Raw genomic sequence first — 11,358 nt, 5'->3', positions numbered from 1 at the left:
CGCTCCAGGAAGGTAAGCCAGTGACTTGCCAACATTCTGCCATGCTGAAGCCCTTAATGCCCTCGTTAAGGATAACTTACAGAAACTGCCTAATTTTGTAGTGTACCAAAGCACGGCTATCCTATATTTACAGACACTACAATAATTGACACACACGAAAGAACAAAACTTCTAAAAAGAATCTCCGAACTAAACTTCAAGTGATCCTGCAGCATATTAAATTTAAAAAAGAAACACACACAAGCAGGTATTAGATCACGCAAGAGTACACCAAGTATTTTCTCAAAGCACACAGCACATTATTCGTAAGTTTTCAATGTCCAAAAATAAATTAAAGACGTCAGTTCTGGCCCTTTTGTCTGGCTTGACGTCTCGGAAAGTCACTTCACGCGGACAGAGAACAGAAATGTGGCACGCACTAAATAAAAGAAAAGAGGAATGCAATAGAATTCTCTATCAGACAGGAGCAACAAAAAAAGAAGAATAAAAAACAGAGAAAGTCACAAGCCCTCCCCCTGTCGAGAAAATGGGAGTGCGCGAAACTTGTCGTGTGTGTATCTGACCTTCGTCAGGGTACCGTAAGGTTCACGACATGTCTTGGTAATGCAACATAAACGTTTATTAAATGTATGCATCGAGGAAAGGAAACGTACAACGCAACGGAAGGATAAGTTGCACGAAAGGGAAACAAAAGTAGAAGGAGAGGGAATGAAAAGTAGTAGGAAAGGGAAAGGAAAGTAGTAGGTCAAGTACACACACGGCAACCTTTGCTTACCCCATTTTCTCGACAAGGGAAGGGCTGGTGATCTTGTTTCTTTCTTTCTCTCTCCCTCTTTTTTTCTCTCTCTATCTCTTTCTTCCATTTCTCCGTCTCTGTTGCTCTTTCTTTCTTTCTCCCCCCTCTCTTTTTCTTTCTCTCCTTCTCTCTTTCTTTCTTTTTTGTCCCTGGTATGTGCCATTGAGCTTGAACCCTTTCTGCACTATCGCCAGGATCGGCCCACTTTTCAGCGTGACACCACCACCACCACCGAAATTTGTGAGCCTATAAAGCTTCGCTTAAAGAGAAGAGCCGCGCACAATCTTGCAGTCTCGCTGGTAATGTTCTTTTTTGTTGTGGTCATTCTCGTACTGGTGGTTAGCACTTTTCTTGGAAGTCTTCAGGCGTGTCATCATCATGGTGCGATGTCTTGATTGTGGACCACTGCTTGTTAACTTAAGATACATGGGTGCTTGTTGCGAACCTGCTGCCCACTTTATTGTGCAGGTATGCCACGCCATAGGTGTCCACTGGCGACACTTGTGTCAAAACCAGATGTCCACGATACTTTGCTTGAGTTTTCGTCGGTCTTCCTGTATGTTCAGGAGCCTTGCTCATAAATACCACTTCCTCAAGTTCACAAAGTATTGCAGGATAATGCGGACAATCGTAGGCTTGTTTGGCACGCTGCTGCTCTTCAAGTAAAGGTTGCTTAACTTACGCTCGCAATTATTCAGGCTGCTGCCATGGGACTTCCCTGTCAGCGAGCTGCTGAAGTGCGACTCCCTGAAAACTTGGCTTGTATCCAGTGAAGGAACTCGAATGGAGTCTTACCCGTGCTTTTGCTAACAGCTGTGTTCAGGCTGCACCCAACTTGTTTTAGGTTATGTCCCAATCACGATGCTCAGGATCCTTGATGCCTACTGAGATGACACGTAGTATGATTCGGTTGACCCTCTCCACTTGACCATTTGCTTGCGGGTGACGGGAAGAATTAAATACATGTCGAATAGTCTGTCTTGAATAATATTCTTCAGATCCTTTGGACGTAATGCAGGTTCCTCTATCCGTGATAATGGTGGCAGGTAACCCCCCTTTTCCGCATGAACTCGTCGAGAGCATGAGGCACTTGTTTAGATTATGGGCTTCGGGTAGCAAAAGACGTAGAAGCTTGGTCAGGTTTTCCATCAATAATGACCAACAGATGCTGATCGCGTTTCTTGGCTTCCTCTGTTAATGGTACTTGTGTAACTAACCACGAGCAACATAAAGGGTAGAGTTGATCTTGCAAAACTTTCAAACTAAGCTGGCCTTCAACTTGTTTTCCCCCTTGGCACAAGTTACGAAGGTCAACTCCGTGAAGCTTCTACCAACCAGCATGGGGACACTTTGCACGTCATCGGGTACAACAAGGACTGGAACGTTCTTTGCCTTTACGCAGTTTATCTTTATATCTCATCGGCAGTGACCAAGGCCTCCTGCAGCTGGTACAGAGTTTCTGCCGAAGCCATACAGAGGAGAAGGCTCTTGCACAATATCGCGGTGTCACATCGTGTCGCTGCCGACGCATGGAGGAAATATCCAGAGCTTTTCGTGTCAATGAGCCAAACCAGAACAAATTTGTCGTGGAGAGTGGCTTCCTTGAGCAACACATGACCAGTCCTGGTCTCGGAACGTACTTTTTCAACGACATTGGACTCGTTACGCGAAGTCAACCGGCGGTTGCATTGCGTGTGGTCGGTTGCATGGCATTAGATACGGCTAGCCAAGCGCGTGCTGCTGCTGCTTATTTCAAGAAATCAACCACCGTCGCACCCACATTTTAAAGCCCTTGTGCGAGACAGCGGGGATTGTTGAACCGACGACGTCACACTGCGCACCCTGACCTATGCACGTGTGCACACAAAGTGTGGCCGTGTGGTTTATCAGGTTCACGTCCATAAGTGCGCGTGCCATTTGACGAGTGGCCCGAGCGTTTATCCCACTCCGCTGTCATTTTCAGCGAGTTCTTAATCCGGGAACCACAAGGAAAACTGGCTGCCACCGTGACAGCAAGGCTGACGACACGTGCGGGGGAATGGACGACGTTCGGAGAGGACCCGTAGGAAAAAAGCCCCTTTTAAAGCGAAAGCTTTACGAAGGACGTCGAGCCGAGTTTCACCGTCGCCAGCAATTTGACCTTCATTTGACCGCAGCTGCGCCGTAGCATGGCAACGCACCAAGTGACTCGCCGCGCCGAGCTCCGCCGCCGCCGGCTTGGCGCATGCGCTCTCCGCAGCTGTGCCGCCGCCTGACCACGTGACTCTCCGGGCGCCTGGCTAAAGCCACGCCCCCCCCCCCCCCTCCACACACACACACACGCATTCAGCGATTTTACCGGCGTCTCTTGCCGTTGCGTCTCTCGGCGCCGTCGGTGACGAGATCTAAGGTGGTATTCTGTAAGGTGTTCTGTAAGGGGACTGTCCATTTCGCCTGTCACTGATTGCTGCAGCTGTACAAGCGAAAAGGTGACTGGCTAAGGGCACCTGTCTCCTCCTTACTCGTACAGATCCAGCCACTCAGCAGCAGCCGAAATGAACAGTCCACTAGGTGGACTCTTACAGAATATCACCCCTCGTGTGTTCTGAGCACATCGTCGGCAAGCGGCGTCTGACCACCCCGCGGATATAGCCCGGCAAGCTGCTTCACTCGAAAGGGTCCGGAATGCCAAGCGCGCGAAGTTAGCGTCGAAGACGCAGGAAGAGCGAGCAGTTCGGCTCGCAAAACGCCGGAAGCGGGACCACAACGTTGGTTAAGCTAACCAAACGTTAACCAAGTGAAACCTAGACTTAACCAGGCTAAGCCAAGCTTTCGCTTTGCATATCCACGGTTAGCTGAGCTGAGCCACAGCCATATTTTTCCTCCGGTGGGGAAAAAGTGTTTAAAAGCAGCAATGTGGATGTGTGAGGGGGATTTTTGAGACTTGTCGAGAGCAGGGTTCACTCTGCTGCTGTAGCTCCCTCGAGCAAAATTCATATTCCTTTTTCTTAATTTCCCTCTTCTAGGCATAATGCCTGTAAACGTGTAAAATAAACTCACGTCAAGTATTCCATCCTGGACCTTCTGCATTCCTTCGACACGCTTCAACTCTAACCGAAGAGCGTTAGAGGTTCCGCACACCGACCTGGCATGAGAGCTACTGGACGTCCAGGACAAAACTTTTCAACCTTTCCCAAATTCCATTAATGTCAAAGTAGACAATTAGGCACCCATCTCGGTTCCGGAGAGTCAAGTGCTATCTACCTTAGTGTCTAGCGACTGGAACGAGGCGTAACAGGCACAATTTATACCGGGTGTTCAAAATTAAGCTTTACGGAATTTTTAGAAATCGCTTGTGGCGGGTAGATTAATTTTTATCATTGAGCTTTGTTATGCAATGAGGTGGACATTAGTAGGACGAGAAATTGAAACACATATTCCACTTATTAAAAACTAATAAATTAGCTTCTTAGTTAATTACTTTACGACACATATTGCAAGTTACGAGTTGTAGCCGGTGAGCTTGTCAGGCGTATCCACTTGGAATTAATTTCCAAAATGACATCAGTTTGGAGATCTGCGCCATCAAACTCGCCGTAAAAATGCACTGTTGTTCCACTTACTTTTTTTAACCAAAACGCTGTTTTATACATTGAAGCACGAAACTAACTGCAACGCCCATGTATTTCGTCGCACACTTTGGGAAATAATACCTCGAAACTGGGGTCATCCTGGAAATTCATTTCAAGTGGATGCGTCTTGCAAACTCACCGGCTACAATTCGTAAATGGCAATATGTGTTGTAAAGTAATTGACTAAGAATTTAATTAGTGAATTACTATTAATTAGAAAAAAAGGTGTTTCAATTTCTCGTGCTACTAATGTCCGCCTCATCGAATAACCCAGCTTAATGATAAAAATTGTACTACCTGCCACACGTGATTTCTAAAAACTCCGTAAAGCTTAATTTTGAACACCCTGTATATAACAGCGAAGCTGTACATTCCTTGGCTGAAAACACTCGTGGTTCGACCACAAGAACCCTTCGGCGGAAATGAAGCTATCGAAAAACTATCGAAAACTCGCGTCTTGTTCAGTTATATACTAAAATTGGCATGGAAGGGTACGAATTTATAACTAACATGACTAACAGGTCATCACATCAATAACATCCAATGCTCGTCAGTTACTTCATGATTAACGATAATTAAATCGCGAATACCCGCATTGGATATGCGGGTGTGAGCCAGGGACAAGAAAGAAAGAAGGAAGGAAGGAAGGAAAGAAAAAGAAGGAAAGAAAGGAAGAATGAAAGAAAGAAAGATAGAAAGAAAGAAAGAAAGGAAGAAAGAAAGAAAGAAAGAAACAAACAAAGTAGGAAAGAAACAAATAAGGAAAGAAAGAAATCACATGTGGCTAATACCGGGGCCGCACATTTCAGCTTCACTGGTTTACCATCTGTACGGGGTGCATGGCGGCTACTTTTTTTTCCCCATTACTATGACCACTATAACTACGTATCCCTGCGATGTCCACCAAACTGCAACCTCTTAACTTTTCTACCTCAGAATTGTTTGGTGGATTTCAAGCGAAACTGTTAAATAAGGTATTCGGGCTACGTGAAGAATCGTATCGTTCTGGCGCAAGAAGTTAAAAAGACGAGGAAGGAAAACGATGTGAAAAGAGATAAGCTAATGACGGATCAAGAGCGTGTAATGGTAAAAGGAAAACTCATATGGTAAAATGTGGCAATGAAACACAATTTACGACGTTGGGATTGGCCAGAGTAATTTCCTTCCGCAAGTGTGTTGTGAGTGAGTGACACAAGCGTGATACAAGTGAGTGAGAGAGATATACTTTATTTCCAGGAAAGGCAGAGAAGGTTGACCTGAGCTAATGCGCGCGTCTGCTATCCGCGCCGGGAAAAAGTGAAGGGAGTTAAATATAGCGACGAATGATGATGAGGATTAAAGTACAGTTGGGCCAACGTTCGACTGCGTGTTCGCGCATCACTCTTTCTCACTCGACCTTTCAATGCCGCACCGTTTCTCCCAGTCACTCTTTCGCGAATTGCTGCGACGCGTCCTTAAGCAGACCAACGGACCACGTTGGCTTCAAAACGTGGTGTGGCGATACGGACATCAATAGGTTGACGACCACAGAGGCACGAAAGCGGCCACAGCCTGCAACATTCTGGCTAAAAGTGCCGGCGCCGTCGTAATTACAGCCAGAGCTTTAGCCAGGGTCGCTCCATTCCTCGGTGTTCACGGGCGCCGACTGAGATAAGCGCCCACCTACACGACGCATTGTCGAGCCGACGTGGGCAAACATTACCTGCGTGCCTTCTTCCGGCATGTGCGGCCCTCGGACAGCGGAGAAGAGCCCCGGATACGTTGTTGCACCGGAAGCCACTCTACGCACGCCCGGAAAGGGCTTATATAGCCACGCTGAACAAGAAAGAAAGAAAAAGAAAGAATGAATGAAAGAAGGAAAAAAAAAAGAAGGTTGCCTTCCAACTCACCCACTCGTGCAATGTGTATACATTAATGATGCGCAATCTCAGAAAGCGAGTATTCGTGTCTGCGAGGCTCACTATAGGTGCGAGAAAGCATATAGTATAGCCCCTCGGCAAATATGCACACGAAAGTGAAATTATTTAGAACGATGTGGCGGTTGAGGCACTGACAAGCTGAGCAGCCGGAGAGGCAGCGTTGCATTACGCTGAAATTAAGGAAATGTTTTTCAGCGACAATGTGTTGAAGAGCCGGCATTTCAGGAATTTGCCCAAGAGAGATTGGCAGAAATGTGCAATAAAGAGGAACTTAATTAAAATGAGAAATTCCTCTTAATAGGTAGCACGAAGAGACGAAAGAAATGCGCGCCGTTTCCTTAAAAGGAAAGCTCCGCAGAACTTCAACTGTCAACCTCAGTTCCTTTGGAAACACGTACGGGTTTCTTTGTAGGTTTTTTATACTTTCAGGCAGAAGGCATGTAAACCTTTCATTGTTTGGTTTTAACTAATGTTCACTTCCTAGCGCTTCATGGTTCTGTCGATTTGGGCGAAAATCGAAAAGTGTCCTATGTTTATTTTTTTTTCTATCACTCCGAATGGAAGTGCTTGCTAAAATGAAAAAAAAAAAAAACTACATTCTGACGTTTCGATTGTCAAAGCCACGATCTGATTATGAGGCACACCGTAGTGGGGAACTCTGGTTTAAATTTGAGCACGTGAAGTTTTGAAGGTACCTAAATGTAGTCAACGTCGTCGTCATCATCATCATGAAATTAATAATAATAATAATAATAATAATAATAATCAGCAGTAGCCGCCGCCTATATTTATGGCCACTGCAGGACGAAAGCCTCTCACAGCCCTGTCCTGGGCTAGCTGATTCAAACTTTCGCCTACAAATCTCCTAATTTCATCCCCCACAGAATGTTCTGGCGTTCTCGACGGCGCTTACCTTCCCTTGGCATCCATCCTGTAACTCTAATGGTGCACCTGTCATCTGCCCAACACATTAGGGGCGCGATCTTGTACGCGTTCCAAAATGGAACGGAGGCGTTCCGTTCCATCGAGCCGCACACGATTGGTCAATTTCAACCGCGACGTTCAAATTGACCAATCGTGTGCCGCTCGATGGAACGGAACGCCTCCGTTCCTTTTTAGAACACGTACAAGATCGCGCCGTAGATGGTCTGGAACGCTCCAGTTTTTTTTTTATTTTAAGGTTCAATAGATTATCGGCCATCCCGAGTTAGCTCTCTTATTCACATCACTATTTTCGTTCTCTTAACGTTACGCCTAACAAATTTATTGTGATAGAAATTTTATGGTCACTCCAGGCGCATTTCCGCCATCGCCGTCACCGTGATCTGTCGTATGCAAGTCAAATTGCGATAAAAGCATGCGAGGGGGAGCCGCGATAGATGGTGCCTCGATCTCGCACGCGCAAGGGAGGAAGGCGGGGAGGAAGTGAGGCTCTCTTCCATCGAACGCAAGGCAACAGGGGAGGGGGGGGGGGGTGAGCTCTGGTGTTTGTGTGTGCGCTGTGTTCGCGTTGAATTCGCGTTCAAGGGAGGGCCAGTAGGAAAGGCAATTCGCTCGCTGCTGCTCTCGCTCTTCCTCACGCCACCATTTTGACAGCGGGTGTCCGCGGTCGTCGAGTGCGATGTGTTACTGTTATCCTGTACGCGCGTTACATCATGCTTGTTAATTTAGCCAGTAAGTCTTACGGCTGATAAAATTACTATTCTTACTTCGTATAGCTGTCCAATATTTTCCTATCGCAATCGATGCCTCGCCTTTCGGCTGAAACTGCGACAATTTTTCGGTCCATCGCTCTTTGTACTGTACTTACCTTGTTCTCGAGGTTCTTTGTTAACCTCAAAGTTTCTGCTTCATAAGTTAGCACCGGTAGAGTGCAATAATTGTAGGCTTTTATTTTTAGCAACAGTGGTAACCTCCCACTAGAGATTTGGTAATGCCTGCCGTATGCACTCCAACCCATTTTTAGTCTTCTGAGTCTTCTGTGAATGATCAGGTTCCCCTGTGAGTAACTTACCTAGATAAACGTACTCCTTTACAGACTCTAGAGTCTGACTGGCGATTCTGAATTCTTGTTCACTTGCCAGGTTATTGAAAATTATATTTGTCTTCTGCAAATATTAATCTTCAACCCCAAACTTACAATTTCTCGGTTAAAGTCCTCAATCATTTGTTGTAATTCGTCCCCATTGTTGCTGAGTAGGACAATGTCATCTGCATACAGAAGGTTGCTGAGATATTCGCGGTTGATCCTCACTCCTAAGCTTTCCTAGTCTAATACATTAAATATTTCTTCTAAGCATGGAGTGAATAACATTGGAGAGATTGTACCTCCTTGCCTGATCCCTTACTTGATAAGTAACTTTCTACTTGCGGAGAACCAAGGTAGCTGTAGAATCTTTGTAGATATTTCCCAAGATATTCACGTATGCCTCATGTACTCCTTGATTACGCAATGTCTCTATGACTGCTGGTGTCTCTACTGAATCAAATGCCTTTTCATAATGTATGAAAGCCATATAGAGAGTTTGATTGTATTCCACAGATTTATGGATTACCTGATTGGTGACAGGGATGTGATCCATTGCATAATATCCCTTCCTGAAGCCAGCCTGTTCTCTTGGTTGATTGAAGTCAAGTGTTGCTCTTATTCTATTGGAAATTATCTTGGTGAATTTTTTATACAATACTTTCGCCAGATAACGGGCCTTTAATTCTTCAATTCTTTAACGTCTCCCTTCTTATGGATGTCATGCTTTTCAACCATGATAATCAAAGATGGAGGAGATATATGATTTTCAAGCATGATATCTCCTCCATCTTTGATTAAATTGAATGGTATTACACTGCATCGTTGCTTGGTTTGGTTTGGTGTCTTCTGCGAGTGGCTCATACCTACTACGGAGGATTTGTCTAGAAATCACGCAGTGCCTTCATCCTCTTTTTTGCTGTGCTCACAGTACACGAGAGCGAAGTGGCCCGCGCTCACGAGGGCTGCCGCGAGCCAGTTCAGCGAACCGTCGTTCCAAATTGTGGATTCCGAAGCCCTCGAAGAAAGACGCGAGTTGAGAAGAAGCGCAGTGGTTCCACGTCACACCATGGCTTTCAGCAATCCCCGAGTAGCCGAGTGGATGGCCACGCCAGATCGAGCTGCGCCGAGGGGGTTTCACCGCCCGAAATCTCGGGCAAACCTCCGGGGCCAGTCCCCCCTTCTGTCACTGGGGTCTCGGTCAACAGGCCTACAGCCTCCAATGGAGCTCACGGTGCAGTGCTGCCTTGGCCAGTACCACCAGTCTATTCCTGCAGCTCTTCCAACGACGATCGCGCCTGTTCTTGAACAAGGCGTGATGTCTTCGAAGTTCTCGGCGTGCCGCGACAACATCGAGTGGGAAGCGACCTCGGAAGAGCAGCTGGCGGCACTCACCATCCCACCGCTGGTCCCGCAGCCACCGCTGTCAGGTGAAGCGGCGCAGTTCTGCCTTGCCTTCTGCTGACCTGTCGGCTGTGTCTGCGTGCTGCGTGACCGGGCCGAGGCGCACTTCTGCTGCGAGCGTCAGCTGGAAGGCAAGATCGTGCAGCAGGCCGCTCCAGCCTTCGGCCCGCCTTCTCGGTTCCGGCGGCCGATGCGCGTATGGCTGAATTTTGACGCCGCTGAGTGGTGTTGCGGCTAATCACGCAGGTGACTGCAATTCATAGGCGTAGCGCCATATCATTCATAAACTATAGCACACCCATCGGGGCAAAATAAACGTGCACCAGTACTTTGCATTTTCTCCACTTCTTTAGCATGTGTTCAATGCAATGTGGCTGACCTGTTCATTAAAATGAAACGTAAACCTCTCCTTCTGAAATATGTTTAATTGTTTTACTGCACAAAAGAATAGTTCGAGCGCACAGTTGACAGGGGGCTTGCACTTGTAGCGCCCTGCTGCTAATCGCCTGCTTTGAGGGCATCTCTTCGCCTTCGTTACGCCTTGTTGTATGCGAGAATTCGATTGAAATTAAGCGTTGCCCTGATTCCATCGGAAGTTATCTTGGTGAATATTTTATGCATTACTGAAAGCAGTTGAATGGGCCTATATTTATTCCATTCCTTAACGTCTCCCTTTTTATGGATTAGTATAATGTTAGCATTATTCCAGCTCTCTGGTACACTTGAAGTCGTGAGGCATTGCGTATAATGGGCCGCAAGCTTTTCAAGCATAATATCTTCTCCATCTGTGCATAAATCGACTGTTACTCAATCTTTTCCTGCCGTTTTACCCGGTATATGTCTTGCAAGACCATTCTACTTCATCGCCAGCTATATAAGGAGTCTCTGCATCCTGTTCATCACTACTTGGAATGATGGTAGCGTGGCTGCTGTGGGTACTGTACAGGTCAGTATAGAATTTCCTGCTGATTTTACTTTATCATAGAAATTGTTGATCACTTTAGCCTGCTTATCGTTCTACTGTACACATCTTGGCCGATCCTATGCCAAGGTATTTCTCACAAATTTCATGCTGTAGCCATTTTTTTTACTGATTCCTCAATCTTTCCGATGTTATAATTTCGAATACCGCTGACATTCGTCTGGTTTATCTTCTCTGACAGTTCGGTGAATTTTATCTGATTTCTTAAGTTAGGCCCACTCATGCTTTGTCATTTCTTTATTAGGTTCTTTGTTACTTGGGTGAGTTTACGTACTGTTTGCTTTGGTGCCCTACCTCCCACTTCAATTGCTGCGTCTGAAGTCAGCCTAGTTATGGTTTCAATCATTACCTGTGTTTTTTTTTTCATCTTCCTGTTCTAAAGCTGCATATTTGTTTGCGACCACCAGCCTGAATTCGTCTGATTTTACCATTACTGCGACTAGGTAGGCGTGTTTCTTCTTGGACTCATTTGGCGCTTTCTCGTTTCAAATTTAAAACAATCCTACACCTGACGAGCCTATGCTTACTGGCATTTACCTTATGTAACAATTATACATTCGACACTATGCTGGGATCGGCAGAGAGTATCAAATATATTACATTTCTTGTTTCTCCATCGG

The 11,358-nt window shown here is 46.0% G+C and overlaps 1 long non-coding RNA gene across 1 annotated transcript in view; it reads right to left on the bottom strand.

Annotated features, from left to right (window-relative positions):
* Window positions 1-11,358, bottom strand: part of LOC125946387 (uncharacterized) — a 66,847-nt gene that overhangs the window by 25,766 nt on the left and 29,723 nt on the right. The gene's annotated exons all lie outside the window — the stretch shown is intronic.

Source organism: Dermacentor silvarum, chromosome 6 (assembly GCF_013339745.2).
Source record: "Dermacentor silvarum isolate Dsil-2018 chromosome 6, BIME_Dsil_1.4, whole genome shotgun sequence".
Lineage (NCBI taxonomy): Eukaryota > Metazoa > Arthropoda > Arachnida > Ixodida > Ixodidae > Dermacentor > Dermacentor silvarum.
Note: the sequence above shows the minus strand (reverse complement) of the source record. Positions and strands in the feature narration are given on the sequence as shown.